The sequence below is a fragment of the Macaca nemestrina genome, chromosome 11 (assembly GCF_043159975.1).
Source record: "Macaca nemestrina isolate mMacNem1 chromosome 11, mMacNem.hap1, whole genome shotgun sequence".
NCBI lineage: Eukaryota > Metazoa > Chordata > Mammalia > Primates > Cercopithecidae > Macaca > Macaca nemestrina.
In genome coordinates this window covers 41,221,307-41,237,718 of record NC_092135.1, presented here as the reverse complement: position 1 = coordinate 41,237,718, position 16,412 = coordinate 41,221,307, and the positions used below count along the sequence as shown (strand labels likewise).

General features: G+C 34.9%; 1 protein-coding gene and 1 long non-coding RNA gene across 5 annotated transcripts in view; one reads left to right on the top strand and one right to left on the bottom strand.

Moving 5' to 3' along the window:
- The window catches only part of LOC105492611 (Rho GTPase activating protein 15), a 628,732-nt gene that overhangs the window by 397,447 nt on the left and 214,873 nt on the right, over positions 1-16,412 (bottom strand). The gene's annotated exons all lie outside the window — the stretch shown is intronic.
- LOC139357100 (uncharacterized) overlaps positions 1-16,412 on the top strand; it is a 76,892-nt gene that overhangs the window by 26,300 nt on the left and 34,180 nt on the right. Inside the window, exon 3 of one of the 3 annotated variants that reach the window (XR_011609735.1) lies at positions 5,965-6,151. The exons of the other annotated variants lie outside the window; for them this stretch is intronic. This is a non-coding gene — a long non-coding RNA (uncharacterized lncRNA). The remainder of the gene's footprint in view (positions 1-5,964; positions 6,152-16,412) is intronic. 3 annotated transcript variants of the gene reach the window in all.

Sequence of the window (16,412 nt, the reverse complement as noted above, 5' to 3'; positions counted from 1 at the left end):
CATAAATAGCAGAAAAACATGCAGTTGAAAGTAGCTTTCTGCTTCCTTTAGCCCTGTTGCTGATTTGAGCACACAGAGTGAACATGAAAATAAGCTGAACAAACATCTCACCCTTTTTACTTAAACTGTTGTCTGCCTGACTGCAGAATGCACACAGAAAACAATCTAAAATTGTATAACCCATAATACAGTATATTAAATTACAACATTGGTCAGTAATGGAAACTTATTCCCAGATATAAATTATTTACAGCCCATTTAAGTAATCCATATTCAGGTGTGGCAATGAAAAAAAGTGCAACATAAATCTTTAATGCTGACCGGTTGAGAGAGCAGAGCTGAGGATTACAGACATTTTAAAGAAAAAAAAACTAAACGAATTGATATAGCCTGTTCAGTGGCTTACTGCACCAGCGTGCTAATAAATTGACGGATGGCGTGTCAGGGGTAGGAGTTGAAATCCTAGCATTTCTAACTAAGGCGGGATCTAATATCAGACTACCAAAATAAGGAGTTTCTGAACCTGGTTGTCACAGGAAACAGCCTGTGCATCTTTTTGTATATGCAAGTGTTCAAAATATCATATTTCAACATGAAAATCCATGAAGGATTTTTTTAAAATTAACTCAGTAACTGCATTAGTAATTTCAACGAGCCACATAAATTGTGTTATAAAACAGAGAGGGTATATTAAAGGTAAGCGTTTCTTTTTCTTCTTCAAGGAGTTGGGGCCAATGCTTTATTTTGGGAAATAAACTTATCAAAGAAAATCCCTTTAATCCTGTTTTACATTTCCATGGTATATAGAATAGAATTCATCAACCAACTTAAAGGGGGAAAGGAAGCAAAGACTTCTGGAGTGTTTCGCACTATTTTTAATACAAACTGTGCAAGTTGTTAGCTACTTCAGTTTGAAGTATAAAAGATCATGGTGGGGGAAGGGGGGTGGTGCCTTCATGTTGCAATTTCTTTTGTTTCCTGGAGCAGTACCTATATTAATTCATCTTACAAAGATCATTGCTCAAGAACTAAATTTTGCATATATTAGAAAGCAGAATTAGCATTGCACCGTGTACAACATTCCACGCTAACTTCTCTCCAAGCAACCATTAAAGGTCATGTTTTGACGACTGAATGGCATGTCGGCACCTTGGTTCCCTGGAGAGGCATTCCCCAGGTACATGCAAAAGGTTATTAAATTACCTTCCGAGCAACACTATCTCTTCGGATGAAAATAATTACAGGCTTTTAGAGGCATCAGAATGCTTGCTTTCTTTCTCTCTCTCTGTCTCTCTCTCTTTTTTTTTTTTAATAAGATGAAGATGCAGTACCTAATGACCATTTTTGTGTGTGAGTCATATAGCCTGTCAGTGGTGACAGGACAAATGAGCGTAATGGCATAGCTTAAAGGGGAAAGGTTCATTTTAAATAGTGACAAATAATATTTAAATGGCATTGTTGGAGACCCATCATGCTTGTAAAATGTAGTTTGTATCTCTTCTTCATCCTTTAATTTCATCACTGTCAAATGGCATTAGCTGTTAACATGCAACATCAGGTGCAGATATAATTTTTAACTGCTAAATGTGTCCATAACCAAACATAATATATCTTGATTTTTCCTGATTTTTTTGGTACTATGGATAACTCATTCCATAGTGTAAAAGACAAAATGTATCTGGGGATTTGATTGTAAAGACAACTTTACTAGATGGATAAAATAACAGCTTTAAAATATAATTCCTTGAATGTTATTTCTTGTCAAAGTTCAAAAATGGAAATGAGTTAATTGTTAGGCTAACTCTAATTAACTGATTGGTAATACCATGGACAAGATTACCAGCTGTAGTGATTTGGTCAAAAGAGTCATGGGCAAACCAAATGTAATGAACTGTATGCTGTCTGTACTTGGAATAAGATGGTGAACATAAAAAAGATTTTCCTTTGATGCAAATGTATAACTTCGGAACATGTAATAAGTGTAAATCACATCACCAACAAGCAACATTTTTCTATTCTTTGTCTAGTTATGGAACTTGAAAAAGTTAACCGAAAGTCTATGCTGTCTTTTCAGTTTTCCTGACATAATACAGTGCCATAATAAAAATATATGGAGAAATGGTAACTGCTGATATATCCTGTGTATAGAATTGCAATTCTAATTTCAAACTTTCATATAAAGCCTTCTAATACTTAAATATTTTTACACAGCTTCATCACATTTATTGCTACTTTATTTTCAGATCACTTAAGCCAAAACTGGAGACAGTTTAGGTACCTTTGAGTTGTTAAAAGTTATAGCCAATTTTCTCAAAAATTATACCAGCTAAAAACACAACATTAAATATTTACCCTGTTGGATGTTAAAAAACGCTTACAATGAAAAATGTTCACATATTGACTATTCAAAATGGCCTTCACTTTGAAATTGTGAAATGGAAGGGATTGCAGATGTACAAGAATAAATATAAAAACAAATGAGTTGACTTGAAGTGTTGCCGGCTTTCATAAACATGCTACTGCAATAACATGTGACATTAATATTTAATTACAAAAGCACTGCTGCAAAATCTTTGAAATTAATGTTTTGCAAAATTAACATTCAGTGCACAGAAGCAAAGTCGTTCCAGGCGCGACTGTGATTAACAATGCCATTCACTTTACATATTATATTAATATATTATTCAAGCTACGAATTAACACCTCCTAATTTAAATAAGGTGCTACATATCATGATGAGCTAAAATGCTTTTCTTAAAATGGCCCGTCTGATTTTAAGCAATCTGTGTTTATCATTTAATATTTTGTTATTGAATACTGTTCTCCGTAAAACTCCTTCCACTTTAATTTCAAGCAGAGGAGACCTCATTAAACTGGTGCCTTCCGTTTCTAGGACTGTTAAACCATTTGAACCATATTTTGTTTGCTAGCTACGCCAGCAGTATTGAAATACTACTGTGTGTATGAGTGTACTCGTAGACAGCCATACTTTTACTTTTAGGGCTCTGAGGGATCCTACCGAGCAATGTGCTTCTTTGCTTTCAATGAGACACTTGTTTGCACAAATGTCGCCACTATCATTATGTCACAGATTTCTACTTACTCACTCCGATCGAGGTGAACGCAGTTCCTTGGAGGGAGGAGCTGCAGTTTCAAAACTGCCTCTCATACTGAACCTCAGAGCTTACCAGTTCCCTTTGAAAGTGTGAAGACTTGGAGATGATGTAAATTTCTCATTCTAAACTATGAATGTGGGATAATTGTCATTCCTGTTCAGAATCCATTTATCAGGAAGGAATTCAGAGGGCCATTTCTGTTTTACTGAGGCCAATGCAAGGGAGAGGTTCTTGTTTGAAGAAAAAAAAAAAAAATACCTGAGCAGGTAAAATTGCTCTGTAGACAACATCATTTTAGAGCCTCAGAATCTTGTCCCATCATGACAACTTTGGGGCAACAAACTTCAATGATAATTTGTTACCATAGCATTTTTAATATATTTGAAATGAAAAGACAATTATTGATGTTCTGAGAAAATATTTAGTAGCAAAAATCCATGCCTAAGACACTGCAGGATAATCTTGGTGTATTCTAAAACAGTTTCTAAGTTATGGTTCCTTAGGTTCCAAGTCGATCAACAAATATATGGAAATGATGAAATCGGGCTGCAACCATCTCACAATTTTAGAACCCTGGAATGAGCAGCTTTCATTTGTCGGTTTCAGGTTGAAGAACCATAGGCATTATTTCTACATATCTCCTGTGTCATGTAATTCAGACACAGGTTCAATTATCTAGCTGAATTGAGTAACAATTTTGAGATCCTAAAAAAATAAATAAATAAAAAGATCTTTAGCAATGCAAAACCACCTTCACACCATGTATTTAACCTAACTAAAGAGTGTAGAGACCAGTAGGATATTAACCAGTATACAGTTGCATTTTCCCACTTTGCTAAAAAAAAGCACTAAAACCCTTAATAGCACAAGTTTCTCTTAAAGGGCTGGACTAGTCTTGGTTGGCCTTACATTCAATGTCGATCTTTTATTTTATTTAATTTTTTTAGAGACAGGATCTCACTTTGTTGTCCAGGCTGGAGTGAAGTGGTGTGATCATAGCTCAATGCAGCCTCAAACTCCTGGGCCCCACAATCCTCCTCCCTCAGCCTCCAGAGTAGCTGGAACTACAAACCTGTGCCACCAGGCCCAGCTTGTCAATCATTTCTTGCTTATATGCCTTCTAATTTTTTTAATGTATTACACATCTATTCTTTTCCTGAAAAAATGTTTCTTTAAATTATTTTATAAAGTGTTATTCTAGTTCAATGTTATATGTCATTTCAACAGGAGAAACCCTAAATCAGAAAATTTTGCATACTTATTTATTAAAATGATAAATAATGGTTTTGATGATGCTGCTGCAATGGAACTTTCCAAGATTGTACACTTTTTAAGAAAGATTTATTTACAGCTCGGTAATATATTTTAGCTATTCAATTCCCAAAGAATGTGGAAGAAATCAGAATTTTTCAAGGTGACAGTTTATGTGGAAATAATCTGCCTATGCCTTTCACGCAAAATAATTTGTAAAATGTTGGTCAATATGAGTTGGGTTGACCATCAGCTCTGTAGTATTTACTCCAAAGATAAAAGGATATTCCATAGTTATGGAAATATTTTAAATTCTGAGTTAAGCAAACAAATATTTTTATTCAGGACTTCTCACAGCCTCGATGTTAATTTGCACTGTGGCTCTCCAGGTAGAAAATATTATAGCACATGCAAATTTCCTCAAACTTATTTGACCATTGATAATTTTTCCATAGATCATCATGGAAAATGTGGGCCACATTTTAGAAAATACGAGTCTAAAAAAATGCTAATCATGAGCAATTGAAATGAAATCCCAAATATTTCGGTGTTTTGAAGACAACCACATTTTAAAGATCATTATTTTATTTTAATGATTCTAGAAGGTAGAGAAAGGCAAATCTATTTTTTAAAAGTCTATTAAATGACTCTTAAAAACATAATTTTCTGGTACTAGCTTAACAATATTTATTTATTTATTTAGATGGCAGTAGTACATACAGAAAGCTCTTTAAACAAATGTTTTCCAAACTATAAATTTCCCTAGAAAATATATCATAAAAAACTAAAAGTCACTAAATATGTTAGGGTATTCTTTGCCAAAAGCAATGGGGGGCAGAGAGGGGCATTTAAAACACTGCAATTCAATGTAAACCAAACTACAAAGAATTGTAATGTTGTTTGAAAATTGAGGACAATAAAGGTTATTCAGGGTGAAGCTTTGTCTTAACTCTTGATGAATGATGTCTATTTCTTATGATTTAGTCCAAGATAATGGTATCTAGGAAATCCACACCTTGTAAATAAATATGTTCTATAAATAGTGAACTGATCCTTTTATTTATATTTTAGATAAAAAATTATAATGAGAAGCTATGTTACATCCTGGAGTAAATACCATTCTCTGTTATCGAAGAGAGAAATATCATATTCCTAATTCCATGCCATATCACAGCAAAGCTCCAGGGTACCAGAGTAGTTCATTTTCTAAATGCCAATTAGCAATTAGTTCGATCTTATTGATGTAGACACAAGATTGAAAAATGGGGAACTTCTGACATTAATCCTCCCACCACAAGTCAGCTTAATTGCAAACCAACATAATTACAGATGCCCAAATTCGGGCCACTACCATAGACATCACATACCCCGCGTCCCCCCCCACCCCGTTTAAAAAGCCATTCCTTGTAGAAGAAATGGACCCAAGAAACTGGTTACTCTGATCATCCAGGACAAATTCTGTTCATCTTGGCAAATATATTTTGTCCATTGAAGCATTTTGCTTAATGAAGGTGGAATTTGATTAATGGTGTTATATCCAGAAATTCAGTAGTCTCACTCTCTCCCTCCCCTTTTCCCCCCTTCTCCTCCTTTCCAGGTGAAAATCAGCTTTGAGGTCTTCAGTTATTTGCTGGACAATTCCCTGATGATATTAAAGCACCCAGTAGAAGAATGTACCCAGTAGAAGAATTGATAAACATATATCAAATCATGATGATCCTTTAAAATAGATTTATTAGTTGATTGCTTATGGCTGTTTTAGACTGAAAGACCAACACAAAATGGTAAGAATAGACTAGTAGTCCTTGTACATGCTAAGTAACAATGAAGAATTCATATTAATTCACATAACTTTTGCAGTTATTTTCAGAAGCATACTTTGTGCGTACTGCATCCATTCTTAAACTTTTAACCTTCACAGCTACAGCATGTCTATTGTCTTTACAACTCCAATTTTCTCTCAAAGAGACCCAGATGACCTTCTGGGTACAATATAAGCCCCAGACTTTCAAACTGGCTTTACTTACATACTACAATAGATATTTTAATAAAGACCAGTAAGATACATAAATAGAACAGAGACAGTTGACTAAGTATTTTATATTTCCTATTTGCTCCTTGGGGCCATCTTACCACAAAATATATAATTTTTTTATTTTTTTTGAGACAGAGTGTCGCTCTGTTGCCCGGACTGGAGTGCAGTGGGGCGATCTCGGCTCACTGCATGCTCCACCTCCTGGGTTCACGGCATTCTCCTGCCTCAGCCTCCTGAGTACTGGGACTACAGGCGCCCGCCACCACGCCCGGCTAATTTTTTTTGTACTTTTAGTAGGGACGAGGTTTCACCGTGTTAGCCAGAATGGTCTCAATCTCCTGACCTCATGATCCACCCGCCTCGGCCTCCCAAAGTGCTGGGATTACAGGCATGAGCTACCGCACCCGGCCCACAAAATATATAATTTCATACATTGGAAAAATAAGTGATAAAATAAAATAACTAATGGATTAGCATCCTCTAGGCAGTTTCCAACTTTTCTTTGATATGAAACTAGTTATGGTCCATTCTGAAGATACTAGCCTTACTTTTAAAAGGCAAACAATTTTCTGATGTTCATGAGTGTAGAGTTCTACACGAACTCTCCTAACTGTTACAAACGTTGAAACTTAGGCAAATGATAAAAATCCCTGGTCATTCCAGTTATAATACATCCAGGAGGCACAAAATGAGGTATCAGTGAATCAAAGATATGCTTTTTAAAAAATATGCTGAAAATTAAACTAATTATAAACATGAATAGATATTGATTTGAAGTAGTTTTCAGAGAGAAGACAGTCTGAAAATAAATCTGTTTTGTGATGGTAAAATATATTTTTATATACTCTCTCCATTTTTAGGGTATAAACAAAAATTAAGAAAATAAAAATAAAACTATGATAATATTGCTATCATTGCAAGGAGATATTTTATAATAAGTGTTTATTTCAATGTGTTGTCAAAAAGGCCTATTATATTTCAACTGTCACTAAGTTTAAGTTGAAATGGTGGACTCATAAACCATTCTTCTTCTACCGATCTTAATATTTTATCATCCATATGCATATCCTTCCAAGAAGGAAGAGAGTAAGGTAACATAAATATATTACAGCAGAGAAATTGAGGCCTAGAAAGGTAATGCACTTACTGAACCATACATAGTAATTTGCTTAGCTAAGGCTAAAATTCACATTGCTTGATTTCAGATTTATTCATGACTTTACACTTGGACCCTGGAGTTTGTTGTGGGACACAGGAAGAGCTACAATCCCTGCACATAGGTTAACAGTGTCATCATACTAATACGAAAGATATTTATTATACATCAATAGATTTACATAAAAGTCTAGTTATGTAGGTAAATACAAATATCAAAAAATAGAATGCATTAATTGGCTTTAGCAGAGATATCTTCACATGCAAAGTGACCCTCACCCAATTTCAACATAAGACACTGAATTATTTTAGAAAATTACAAGCTAAATGACTGCATCTCTTTCCATCTTTAAGAATGAAGGTGAATTAATGTATGCCATGGATAGGCATTCATCCTAAGGAACTGGTCAGAATTACTGCCACTGAGGAAAAGACAGGAAATGAAGACTTCTTGGAGATAGTGGTGGGCTTCCATGCCTGTTAAACGGACTTTGATGAATTGATCTTGTTTCAACAATAGTTGATGCTTTCAGCAGTTCCTTTTATCCTCTCACTCAAATCGATCTAAATTTCCAAGTTCAGAATGAACATTTTTATTGGCTAGCTTTCCTAAGTGTTGACTAGATGAACAAATAAAAAGGCAATCTTCAAGTTTCTTCTGAACAACTTCCAACAATGTCAATAAAAAACTTTGGAGGGTCTAAATAACTTGATAGATCTTCAAAGTCCTTTGACATTTTATATTTGTATGTGTTGTTCAGGATGTTAGGAGTTATTTCATTCCTTCCAGTGCCCACATTTCTCTTATCAAACAGTTACAGATTTTTAAAAATCTACTCCACATAAACATCATAATCAGTAGGTGATTCATAGAGAATGAAACATCTTCTGACTTAATTTACTTTTTCAATTTCCTTATTTGGAAGATTGGAGGTAAATCTCCAAATAGAAAGAATCTGGTGTTTTCAGCATTTTCTAGAAGATCGGCATTGAAATGACAGGTAGTGGAAGCACGGGAAAAACTATCATCATTGAAATTTTATAATGATTATTTAAAATCACAGATAATTCAGACTATCCTTAGGTGTAAGATGGAATGAGAGTAGTCACACATGTAAACATGTACCTCTAGTTTGCTGCTCACACCTACAGACCAACACACACAGACACCTTTACCACTTTTAGCAACGTGAATGATTTCATAAGCGTTAATTGAGATGAGGATGACACTTCAAAAATCACCCTAACCTCTAATTATGGTTGTAATGAAGCACCAGTTTAACACTGTTTGGTTTTATTCTTCATTAACAATTCAAAATAACAGTTTTTTTCTAATCCTGAAAATAGGCAAGTGTAATTTTTCAGTACTGAAAATTTCAGAAAGAGTTAAAATATCATAAAGAATGACAAAGGCACTTTCAAAAAAAAATAATGTGGCTATCATAGTAGAACAGTATTTCAGAGAAATAGTGCACATTTGATGACTGTCAGAATTTACATAACTTACTCTGCATGAATTAACTATGAGGCATAAAATTCAACTTTGGCTTAAACACACACGCAGTAATTGTCATGTGACATTTTGAGGCATTGTGAGTATGACATCAAGGTATTGCCTAAATCACCAACACAAATATGACAAAAATGACTGTGACATATGACCTTAGTGTCCCAATAGGTTAGAGGGGAGAAAATGTGATCGTGTCAGTAAAAGAACTGGAACAAAAATGGGTCCATATCTGACAGTGTGTTTAGGACTTTCTAGTTGAAATGGATACTTGTCAATTGAGTGTCCATGATCACCACTCTGAAATATTAGGGTAACAAACTGTGCTCACACAAAGTAACTCACAGATATCAGAATCTCTCAAAATTATGAGCCGTGAGGAAAATCAAATTCTAATATTTAACATCTGTCCTAGGATTCTTACCATTTATCTTCTGATCAAAATTTCAAATGGTGCCAAAAAAAAAAAAAAAAATCACGAAGTCAAAAGGACTTGGTGGGGGTATCTTTGTTTCTCTCCCAAAGCCTAAAAGTTATACTCAACTGCAGCACAAAGAGTAAAGAGGTTGTTATTCATATTAACTACATTTACATTCCTAACGCAACATCCAGAGAGCTAATAGTGGGGTTATTAACATAACAAACGTAAATGTTCTATATAAATAATACTGTTTCAGGCCAGCAACCGCTCATCTGACAGCATTTAGGCACAGGCTCAACATCTGTTTATGAACACTTTGCCTAATGATATCATCAGATATCATTAAGTGCGGCAGAATACAGCATAGAGGCAGGTGCAGCTGCCTTCACAACCCATCACAGAGAAAGAAAAGAGCTGCATTCCCCATCCGAAAACCCATCATTAGGACAATTTTCTTCGACAAACCAGCCCTGTGATTTCAATCTGTATATCACCTGTAATTGTAGTTTTTAGCAAGAAGCTGATTCTATACATTTAGCGACGAATCACGTTGATGGCCTGAATACTGGAAACACATTTGTGGTACCAGCTGCGGCAGCTTTTTTTAGAGCCTGTGTTAACAAAATACTGCTAACAAGGCAATGCTGGGAGTGCAGCTTTGTTTCTCTTTCTTGTTCATAGTGTTTAGATGTGCATAATTATGGAAATTAGCAATTGATTGCTTCTCAATAATAATTGATTACTGGTCACTGAACTCTTCTGTAGCACTTTACTGAAGGTGAGGACATGAGATAAGTGAATTCTTACCAGTTCCAACCATATAGAAAAGAAAGAGACCAAAAAGAACTCTCGATTTGTACATCAGTTTCCATGATAAACAGACCAAAGGGATAATAGAATATCCCAGAATCTAGTTTGCCCTGAAGCAAATTGTAGAGATCATAGCAAGCCTGCAGAATTCTCCCTGTGGACCTTGTAAGAAACATACATCATTTTTATATATGTCAGTTGGTCTTTGATTTGAAAATATTTCTACCCATTTAATTTATCTCTTTCAGTCAGTTTTCTTAAATTGTACAATTTAAGGGTTATATCAAACAAATGAATACCAATTTTCAACCCCTCTCAAATTGAAACAAACTGACAAAATAATGTGAAGTCTTTTTTTGCAAAGAGGTACAAATTCAGAAGCCTATCGTCTCAGACAGATAGCGAGCACTTCAAAATGATTCTCCTCTTTTTGATCTGCTGTATATCCATCAACATTTTGGTCTGTGCCGACTGACTTGTTTCAGTATAGCATAATGTAGGGAATGTTACTTGATGCTGCAGCTAACGTTTAAAGGAAAATGCACTTATTTTTGGCTTAATCACTACTGTCAATTTGGATATAACATATCCAATTCAAATTTACTGCAGTACATGGAAGCCTCACAGACAATAAAGAATCCGCGGTGTTTGTTAAATGGGAAACACCGTGACTCATGGTGTTTCAAAGATGGAAAGACTAGTAGGGAAAAAAATTAACTCTTTATTTTGGAAGAATAATGAGCTTCCAAGTGTTCAATGTAATGCTCTCCCTGGTGTGTTTGTGAGTGTGTGTGTGTGTATGTGTGTGTGTGCGTGCGCCCTCATTTGTACAGGACATGACTGTATCGTGGCAGTCAACTTTACAACCTGATTCATAAAAAATGCAGCTTGGTTAAAGTTAGTATGCTCAATTTCAATAGTGTTTTTATCCCAAAATGGGTAGCAGATTGTACAATCATGACTCAAAAAAATATGCACAAGTTATAAGAATTAGGCAACAGTTTGAGAATAAAACTGAATCCCTCCTCTCTGCCCACAGAAGGATTTCTCATATAATGAACAGGTGCAATTTCCAGAGATCTCTGTTCACTGAGATGGCAAAAGCCACTGTTTGTTGCTTTCCCCAGCAGCAACACAAGATAATATGGTGATAAAACTGCAATCAGAAACTAAAAAGCCACATCACATATATGTACAATTCTATTCTCTTAGTATACCTTGCAAACACAAATTCATATTCCTAGCATCCCAGCTCTTTCTTAAAATTTATGCACTGAATAACAATTATAAATTTTTGCACCACTTTGTACCCAAAGCCTGCAAAAAATGAAATAAAAGGAATTTAGGCAACGTGTATGAGTCCATGTGCTTACGCCATTATGTTAGTGCCAAAAGCGTTAAAAAAAAATACAGACAGATTCCCTGTAATATATCTCTGAGTTTATTATCAGCATGACATTTTAATGTGTGTTATTAAAATTACATTTTAGGGGTTGGGGTGGGGTTCAGGTGGAAGAGTACTTTGGAATATTGCAAGAAGTTGCACATAAAAATGATTTTGGTAACCTAGTGATGTCCTTGACACACTTTGGCACTACAGAGTGTATCTGCTTAAAGAGACATATGGCTGGAATGGCAGAAGTCAGAATTTGAAGGGTATTAGTAAAACCATGTGGGGGAAGCTTGAACTGATACTGGCTTAGGCTAATTGTAGCTCTTCTCTGATTTTGCATGCTCCAAACCCGTAAAATAATTTTAACTACTGAAACCATAATTTCCATTTTTGGGGGGATAGTTTTAAATCACATTACTAGGAAATGCGATTGGAAATAAATCCACTTGCTAATAATAATGCCGGGTGACTTTAAAATGCTAACAGTATAAAGTTTAAAAATGTGGCAAATGATCAACCCAAACCTCTGAACTGCTGGTGTGATTTGTTGCTGTTATTGTTGAATCACACCTTGTTGAAGTAAGAGAGGCCCTCTGAGAAAATCAGAGATCAACTTCAAGTCTTGTCTTCTCAGCAACGATTTTCTGACCACTTAAGAGCCCTGCAGAGCAGCCCTGCAGCCTTCCTCATTAGTTATGTTTTCAGCAAAGCCCTTTTGACTATGTGATATTCCTTGTAGCTTACTTGTTTATTTGTTTATTGCCTCTCTCCTCTTTTTACTGAAGTGTAAGTGCTGTCACAGAAGGGATCTTGCTGGTCTTCACTCCTCTCTGCCTGACATCTATAAGACACCCAGTAAAAAATGTGCAAAATGAATAAACGTGATACAATGTTCTTTTCAAGCCATGGTCTGCATAATATTTTCAACTTTTCCATGGGATGGAAATTTACTAACCTAGTATAAATTTGTAAATATACTAACCTAGTATAAATTTGTAAATGATTTATGCCAAAGTTTACGCAAAATATCATTTCATTACTGACAAATGAATTTTTTTCACATGGTGCCAAAACTGATTTATATAATCTGGCCAGAGAGGTTTTATTTAATGAAAGAAAATTAGCTCAGTACTTCCTTACTACACACTCTACTATACTGCTACCTAAACTTTTACTTGAGTAAATAATTTAAAAACTAAAGGCTTAGGTTAAAAGCATTTTTTAAATTAAGCCAATTCTTACATCTTAAAAAACTTGTTGATATTTACATACAAATAGCAGTTTAGAGACAATCTATATTTAATTTCTGCTCTTGATAAATGCATTAGTTATATTAGGCTTTGAAAGAAAGAATACCAAGTTGCCTATACTACTTTTCTACTCAGGGTTAAGATGCTAACCACTTTCAAACACCCATCTGAGAAAACTATTTTTCATTTAAGACCTAATTCCAAACATATTGGAGTAGATGAGAGAATAAAAGGTGTGTTACTGAAAGGGAATTTGGAACAAGTCATCATTCTGAATGTGTGTACATCAGAGACTCCTCAAAGCCTGCCTGGCAATCTGTTTTTCATGTAAGTTTGTTTTATCTGCGGTGGGGAGTGCTGATATTTAAATTTGCATTAACTACTTTCCATAATGAATAAGAAGTACATAGCTAAACTTGATTTGTAGCAAATCAATTTTGGCAGACAGCAAAAAGTCAAAAATTGTTTTTGTTTTTAAAGTAGAAAGCTTCTGTTTAAGACAGTTAAAGATTTTCAGAGGAAAGAGATTATTAATAGGAGTAACCTAGATTAGTGTAATGGTAGGAATAGTTGCAGAAATAGTAAGTGGCTTAGAGAAAGCTCCCCAATTTTAATGCCCTGAAAAATTGGGTGCAATCTTGTCTTCCTCACTAGAGCTACTCCATCACTCAGAGTTATTTATTTTCTCAATCTGTCAATATTTATAGTAAAGCTTGAAGAATCACCAAATTGTAAGGTCTAAAGTAACGTTGAGAAATCATTCATTAACTCAACAAATATCGAGTTTCTATCCATCCTCCACACTGCCAACACAGTGATCTTTCAAGGGCAAATCTGATCTTTCCACTGCCCTGCAGAAAAGCCTTTCAAAGATTACTCATTGCTGTAAGGCTGAAATTTAAACTTCTAACAAAGATATAAAAGATTCTTAGCCCAATCTCTACCTCTTTTCTGATCCTCTTTCAGTAACCTTCTTCTCTGACCCTTTATGACCACCCCATCCCCTGCCAAATTTCCTTGACACCTGTTGCCTTTATTCTCTATCCCAGAACTGACTGCTATTTTTCAACATGCATCCTCATGTTCTGTAGATGCTCTTCTCTCTTCCTGAATCAGCCTCTCTCCATGCTCCCTTGTCTGCATGGTCAGCTCCTACTTATTCATGAAAACTCAGATTAAATATGATTTTCCTGTAAAAACTTTAACCAGTGCGGGATTTATCATTTGTGCTATCGCATCATTGTAAAAGTCTACCCTACTACTAATTATACTGTCTTCATTTGCTCTGTAAATACTTATCAAGCTTGCGTTAGGTTGTGGGTACTGAGAACACACCACTGAACAAAAATGGATAAAATTTTCTCATGAAATTTTACCAAGTTGCAAAATTATACAACTTAAAAAACCTAATTTACATAAACACACACATATATGGTTAGATAGTGTTAAGTTCTAAGAAATAAAGATTAAAACAAGGAAGGAAAGCGTGTGGTATTGGAAGAGGTGATTAATATTGTCAATATTATTGTTAGGGAACAGCTAACTAAGGAGAGAGATTTTAAGAAAAGATATCTAGTGATCATATATTCACAACCGGTCTTATATGTATGATAGGACTCATGTTACTGATGCTGTTACACAATTTTGCCTCATCCGGAACACAGCATAGTTTCTGACACATAGACTTAACCAAGAAATAACTCTACACAAACCTAAAGGTTGTCAGAGCGACAGGTGGAAGGTTATCATTTAGCCTCTTGGAACTTCAGTGCTAGACATAAGATCCTGTGTAAAGCTTATAGCCTTTAAAATGCAATTACTTATACAATAACACAAGAATCATGTGTCTGGACGAATACCTTGTAAGTAGTCAAATTACTCTATTGCTATACAGGAGAGAATGATCATGGCATATTCATATTAAAAATCCCTTCATTAAGGCTTTATTAATAGCACAAAATGTAAATCATCTTTCCTATTTGAGACACCTTTTTCTTAAGAAATATTATACAACTAGATAAGTATTTTTTCCCTCCAAAGACTGTCCTGTCCTGCGTTTCTAGACATATAAACTTCCCTTCTGAGTGTTCTTTTTTTCTTCTTGAGAAAACACTTGTAATATCCATGATTCCCATGGAAAGCCCAGATAGTATCTGTTGATGCTTAGGATATAGCTTTGAATTTTTATGAATCTCCAAAATCATCATTTTCTATCATGTTGTTGTGTACAATGGGTAAAATTCTGCTCAACAGACATACAGCTCACAGTAAGGCCTGTGGCATTTGAAAATATAAATATGGAGTTGTCTCCAAGTCTACGATTAAAGCATGGGCATTGTGAAGAATTTTGGATAAGCCAAATATAAAATAGGGTTTTTATGTATTTTTAATGATTAAAACTATTTCTTAAAGTTTGAAACAATGTAACTTTTTATATCATCCAACTGAAAACAAGTTGTATTTTGAAACATTTAAGCAGCAGAATTGCTGAGAGTTCAGAATAATCAGTATTTTGTGAAATTCTACATTTTGCATAATTTTAATAATAGTTCTGTGACTCCGGTCAGGGCAATGTGGATCTACTAAGTTTATTAAATAAGCAGAAAGGGAAACCAATATGTGATATGTCTTTGGTTGGAAATCATTGGGAGACATTCTACATGTTGTAATTTAGCATTAATGCAAAGTAAGCAAGAAATTTTAGGAACTTACAAGAGTAGGGGGAAAAGAATGGTTTGGTGAGATGAAATTTGGAGTAGAAGTCCTTGTTCTGTTGCTTCCAAATGCAGATGTGACTTTAGACTAAGCATAACCAAAACCAAAAAGGAAAGGAGAGGACATGGGGAATCTGAAGCTGGGACAAACAGACTGTATATCATTTTAAAATAATTTCCAGAAAATGTATTAGGAGTGGGTTTAAAGGTGTTATTCATCCTAGCGAAAACCTCACACGTTGCCAGAAACTTCTGATGAATCTGTTAGCTTCACCTATAAAACTGTTCTATCAATGAAATCCTTCCCAATATTTTCACAACAGCAGTGAATAACGTGAAAGGTCTCAATTCAAATATGACAGTGTCTTAAAGAGTGATTTGATGAGGAGGCTATGGTTCGGGGGCTATTCTAAGATAATGAATATGAAAGAAAAAGGAGATATAGTTCACCCCCTCAATGAACTTCCAAAAGAAGGGATGCTGGAGAGGTAGATAAATGCCATATCTAATGGATGATGTGACAGGACCAGAAAAGCAGGACCTGCAGGCTTCTACGTGTTCACAGAGAAGAGAGGAGGGGACTTCTCTCCGTGTTTTTAGAAAAGAAATCATCAATGGACAAAATTAAGTCAAATGAATGAATAAATACTCCTGAAAGTGTAAAAACAAAAAGCTACCTGTCTTACATTGGCCAATTGACAGTGAACATTTCAGTATTCTGATGTATTAGATCAGCTTCTATTTTTTCCAAGTATAGTTT